This window comes from Fundulus heteroclitus, unplaced genomic scaffold (assembly GCF_011125445.2).
Source record: "Fundulus heteroclitus isolate FHET01 unplaced genomic scaffold, MU-UCD_Fhet_4.1 scaffold_159, whole genome shotgun sequence".
Lineage (NCBI taxonomy): Eukaryota > Metazoa > Chordata > Actinopteri > Cyprinodontiformes > Fundulidae > Fundulus > Fundulus heteroclitus.
The window spans coordinates 186,319-191,941 of NW_023396571.1; the positions used below are offsets into that span (position 1 = coordinate 186,319).

Genomic DNA, 5,623 nt, shown 5'->3' on the forward strand with positions numbered 1-5,623 from the left:
CATCTCGAGGAACCAGGTTGCACCACCATTGACCAGCACATTGTTGAAGCCATCTGTGACCGCCACCTAGTGCTCAGCTCAAGCAACGACCATGCCCTGGTTCTCTCTTTGTCTGGCCATGTGGAAAGCCTACCTGACAGTTACACAGACGATGCCCAATTTGCCACTGCTGTCCTGCCCCGGTTCTCTACTGCTGATCTTGCTGCCAAACAGCGAGCTGATCCCATCATCCAACATGTGATTGCTCAGCTTGAGAGGGGGGAATCTCCACCGCCATTGCTAAGGGATGAACTTCCAGATCTGCCACTCCTGCTGAGAGAAATAAATAAACTGGAGCTCCGTAACAACCTTCTTCTCAGGAGACGGCAAGTGGGAAACAGTGCTGCCTATCAGCTAGTGTTACCAGAGGAGTGTCGGCATATGGTGATGGTTCAGCTTCATGATCGTATGGGCCACCATGGGATCGAGAGGACATTAGACTTGATTCGTTCCCGGTTCTTTTGGCCACGAATGTCCACTGACGTTTACAACAAAATCAAGACCTGTGAACGATGTGTGAAAAGGAAAACTTTACCAGAACGGGCTGCACCTCTCGTTAACATAAAAACTTCAAGACCTCTAGAACTAGTGTGCATGGACTTCCTGTCTCTGGAGCCAGACCGCAGAGTGAAAGATATTCTCGTGATTACAGATCACTTCACAAAATATGCTGTTGCTGTTCCAACACCAAATCAGAAAGCTCGAACTGTTGCTAAATGCTTGTGGGAAAATTTTTTTGTCCACTATGGCATTCCAGAGAGGCTACACAGTGACCAAGGACCGGATTTTGAATCCCGTACCATCAAAGAACTGTGTGATATTGCTGGCATCCATAAAGGAAGGACAACTCCTTATCACCCCAGAGGTAACCCTGTGGAAAGATTCAATCGTACATTGCTTAACATGCTAGGGACATTAAGTGAGCAGAATAAATCTCGATGGAAAGATTTTGTAAAACCCCTTGTTCACGCATACAATTGCACTAAAAATGATGTCACTGGGTTTTCTCCATACGAACTAATGTTTGGTCGCCAACCTCGTCTTCCCATAGATGTGGCTTTTGGGTTACCACTGGAAGAGGACACCTCCACCTCTCACCTGCAGTATGTCCAAAGGCTGAAAATGCATCTGCAAGACAGCCATCAGTTGGCTGCGGAAAACTCAGAAAAGGTGATGTCCCGCAATAAGACCTTTTTTGATCGGCATATCACCACTTCCGAACTTGCCGTAGGCGACAGGGTCCTTGTTAGAAACGTCCGACTGAGAGGAAAGCATAAATTGGCTGACAAATGGGAACCTGACATATATGTAGTGGTAAAGAGGGCTGGCACCCTCCCTGTTTACACTGTAAAACCAGAGAACCAGGATAAACCTCTCAGAACACTCCATCGTGATCTTTTATTGCCTTGTAATTACATAGCTGAACAGAGCCCTGTAAAAAACTTACCTGTGAAGAGGAAAAAGTACCTGCCTGTGAACTTACCTGACCCTGACAATGAAGATTTATCAGAAGAGATCATCTCACCTTTGTATGATCCGTCTTCCTTCGAACCTGTGAAATTCATCACTGTTGTTGATTCACCAGTACCTCCTGTCCAGCAACCTGTTCCACCTGCAGACCTACCTGAAGTTCCTGATCAACCCCCATCCTCTGCTGCAGAAGAGGAACAGGAGCTCCCAGTCGTCACAGAGGAAAAAAAGGAATTTCAACCTGTGGACAGAGAGGCGGTAAACATCAGTTCAAAAACTAATGATTCTCCAGGAGATGCTGCTGGAGATCCTGCTGCTGAGGGAGGTCCTGTTCCTGAACCTGTCACTCCAGAGCCCTCCACCAATGATATGGAACCAGAAGTGGACTTAATTGTTCAAACAGAATCATCAAGTCCCGAAACAGAATCATCAAGTCCCGAAACAGAACCATCGAGTCCTGAGGGAGAACCATCTTTGCGGAGGTCAACCCGAGCAAGAAGACCACCAGAACGTTTACAGTACTCCCAACTCGGTCACCCGCTGTTGAAGAGTATCCAGTTGTTGTTTCATGGATTGACCACTGCATTTACACATGCTCTTGAAGGGATTGAGGATGATGAACACATGACTGTTCCTGGTATTATCCAGCCAGCCATCCAGACTCAACCTGGTCCATGTACGGGGACGTGCATGGGATCAGGGGGGGAACATGTAACCCACGTGACCGCCACGCCCCAACCACCTTCCCTTTAAGCCGTCCCTTTAACAGCTGGGAACCTCATGTGTATTTCCGGGTTTTCCACTGTGCTGCTGCTCACTGTTGGTTGTGGCGTCGGTTGTTAACAAAACGATCTCAAATCTCCAAATCGACTCATCGCTGAACAAATTCATTCCTAAAATTCGAGGATCTGCGGTGAGTTAAGTACCATCTGAACTTAACGTTGTATCAGCCATACTAGCGCCGCTAATATATCCGCCGTAATACTCACCAGGTTGGGCTTTGTTGATGCCTGATTTACCTTCTGATGAGAACAAGTAACATCCACTTCCTCAGACAATCCGTTACTCGACGGTGAGTAAATATTCATCCATATATGATGGGGCGTTATTTCCGCTGTGTGCCGCCAGTTAGAATTAGCTACCAACTCGACAATCAGTTGCTTGCATGAGTTCAGTGAATTTACTAATTACTTACTTAATAAAAAGTCACACTGTTAAAGCCGAATTGAAGGCCACACCTTTAATATTTAAAGGCTTCCCTTTCAACTTTAGATTTGATTATTTTTCATGATTTATTTGGTTATTGTTGTATTCCATGCTGGTGCATCTATGAAGTCTGGTACCTAATATGATTTCGTTTGTAGCTACTTTGATCAATCACATTCTTAAAGTTGATTGATTTGATTTATTATTAGCTGTTTATAGCGACTGCTAATTACCTTGAGATATTTTGAACTTGAATTACGAAGTGCACTTTTCTTTTTAAAAGGACTTTTTTTTTTCCCCTTTCCCTTATTTTTATAAAGTATGAAGTGGTTGTCAATACATAGCAGTATGTATTTGGTTTTTCCCCATTTAGCATATATAAATATAACATTTATATATGAAATTAATGTATGTTTTCTGGCCTTTTAGGTCAGGTTTTTTTTTCCTCCCCCTTCAACGGAGGATGGCGAGCTACCCACACACCACCTGGTGGTAGGAAAAGAGACACTTTCCACACATGAAACAAAATAAACTCTAAGGGAGTATCTAAAAGGAAAGAACAATTCTCCCGTTGCTCTTGGACTTGTGAACTACATTTAGTTTTGAAGTATTATTATTTTTTTTCGATTGGGTTGGGTTTTTCCCCCGTCTTTGTTTCTTTTGAACAATTTACTTTTTGTTTAGTTTTTGTTAGTAGTATTATTATTATTATTATTATTATTATTATTATTATTATTATTATTATTATTATTGTCATTATTATTATCATTATTATTTCTACTGCAATAAATAGCAATACAAACAAAGCTCTTTGCATCAGTTGCATCAATTATCCACCCAATCACGACTCCATGCCGTACCTATTTCTGATTTTATAAAGTGGTTAACACTAAGCCCTGCAGTCAGACCTGCGCACTTAATAAGAGCGTTACATAAAGGATCTGCCTCCCATTCTACTTTTAGAGACTCTAGGAACCACCAGCAGACCTGCAGTCTGAGAGCGAAGTGCTCTGTTAGGAACATACGGGGTAATCAGAGCTCTGATATATGATGGAGCTTGATTATTAAGGGCTTTATACGTTAGAAGGAGAATTTTAAATTCTATTCTTGATTTAACAGGAAGCCAATGAAATTCATATTTAAATGTCGACACGCAGAACGCATTTGATACCAGAGCCACATGTTGGCCAGTGAAGCTGATAGAAATGAGACGTTTTGCCACTCTGTGAGTTCATGTGGGAGAGGGCGACCGTAAACAGAAGTTATTGGTATTTACAAAGTGAATCATGAGTGTGGGATGAGTCTGTGTAACATACATCACCTGAGCTGGACTCTAATTAGCTGCTGCTCTGATTACCTGCTTGAACAAATCCTACTTTGTAAAGATGAATCTGTTGAACAGCAGCAGCCTGTTGGCTCTTTTAACGAAGCTGTACATTGACATACACGCATGCCTTTGGTCTCAGAGGAGCACTTGGAACCACGCAGCTGGTGCCTGCAGGATGCCTTTCACTTTGTTATCCTTATCCTATGTTGAGCTAGTAGGAGGTGAGCAGGCTGCGGCTGAAAATATACCACTTTACAGTCTGCTGTGGAGACGGACGTGAAGCAGAGCTTCTCCTCAATGCGGTGGTGAAGGGAGCAGCTTGTTGACATTGCAGGTGGTGAGGACTGAATCATCAGCTCCACCTATGAACGGCCTGAAGAACCAGAGAGAGCTGGATCTGGACAGTTTGAGGTTCTGATGAACCTTGATGCAGAAATCAAACAGTTGACTGGAAGAGTAAAGCTACCAGAGCTGCAAAGACACAACTTCTCTGTCTTTTCCTCCACAGAGACCTGAACAATCTGGCAGAACCCAATCAGCCTCCTCCATAGCAGTACCAGTATGAGCAACACCCATTTTATCCCGCTTTAAAAGTAGGTCAGAAACAGTCCTGTTTTTTCTAAATCCCTCTGAGGAGGAGGCTTTATTGTTTCTAAAACAAGTCCCAATTTTCCCCCACATGCTTCTGATCTCACAGCATTTAAACACACTTTATCTGACGTGTCCCGGTGAAATAATGTCTGTGCCTAATTGAGTTTACAAATCTGCCAGACCATTATTTTTCTTTGAACATCAACAGGTGCTAGTCATATAATTAGAATATCATGAAAAAGTTGATTTTTTAAATTAATTCCATTCAAAAAGGGATTCATTACACACAAACTGAAATGTTAGTGTTTAAATCAGGGATGGGCAACTTCCATGATAAACAGGGCCACACTTTTTTCAGCACGACCATTGGAGGGCCACATGACCACGCACTTCAAATAATTGGATATGAAAGACGCTACAAATTATTCTCAATAAGAACAAATTTTAGATGAATTTATATCTGTATGTTTACTGCACTAACATATAACTATTTTCTGCATATAAATGCATTTTAATATGTCCTTAAGCAAAAGACAAACCGTTTGCTTTAAAAAAAAATAGCAAAAAAGGAATTTAAACTCCATATCAATGCATTCAGGAGCATGGGACATTTCAAATTTACAAGGAAAGAGGCATAAAACGGAACAGAACTTAACTCAAACAATAATGTGTCTATCCAGAAACTGTGTGGGCTTTCTTACAATACTGAATGCTCTATAATTGTATTTCTGTTACTTTTTGATTATGCACATCTGTTAGCTTTTTATTCTGAAAATTCTAATGTCCCATGCTCCTGAATGCACCATAGCTTTCTGACGCTCACGAATGCATCACACTGGTCTGTGAACGCGGTGCTGCACGTTTGATCTTCTGCTTAAGACAAAGCTTTGCAGTTTCAAACTCACGTCGGCTCTCACGGTTTATGTTGTGTGTGAATGACAAGAGACCAAAAAAAAAAAAATCCCCATGTCCGTACTTCTTCCCATTTTG

General features: G+C 42.1%; 1 long non-coding RNA gene across 1 annotated transcript; it reads left to right on the top strand.

The window, feature by feature from the left end:
- Positions 1–1,752: 1,752 nt before the first annotated feature.
- Positions 1,753–3,247, top strand: LOC118558802. Its single transcript, XR_004928481.1, has 2 exons — positions 1,753–2,581; positions 3,145–3,247. It is a non-coding gene; the product is annotated as an uncharacterized LOC118558802 (long non-coding RNA).
- Positions 3,248–5,623: the final 2,376 nt, after the last annotated feature.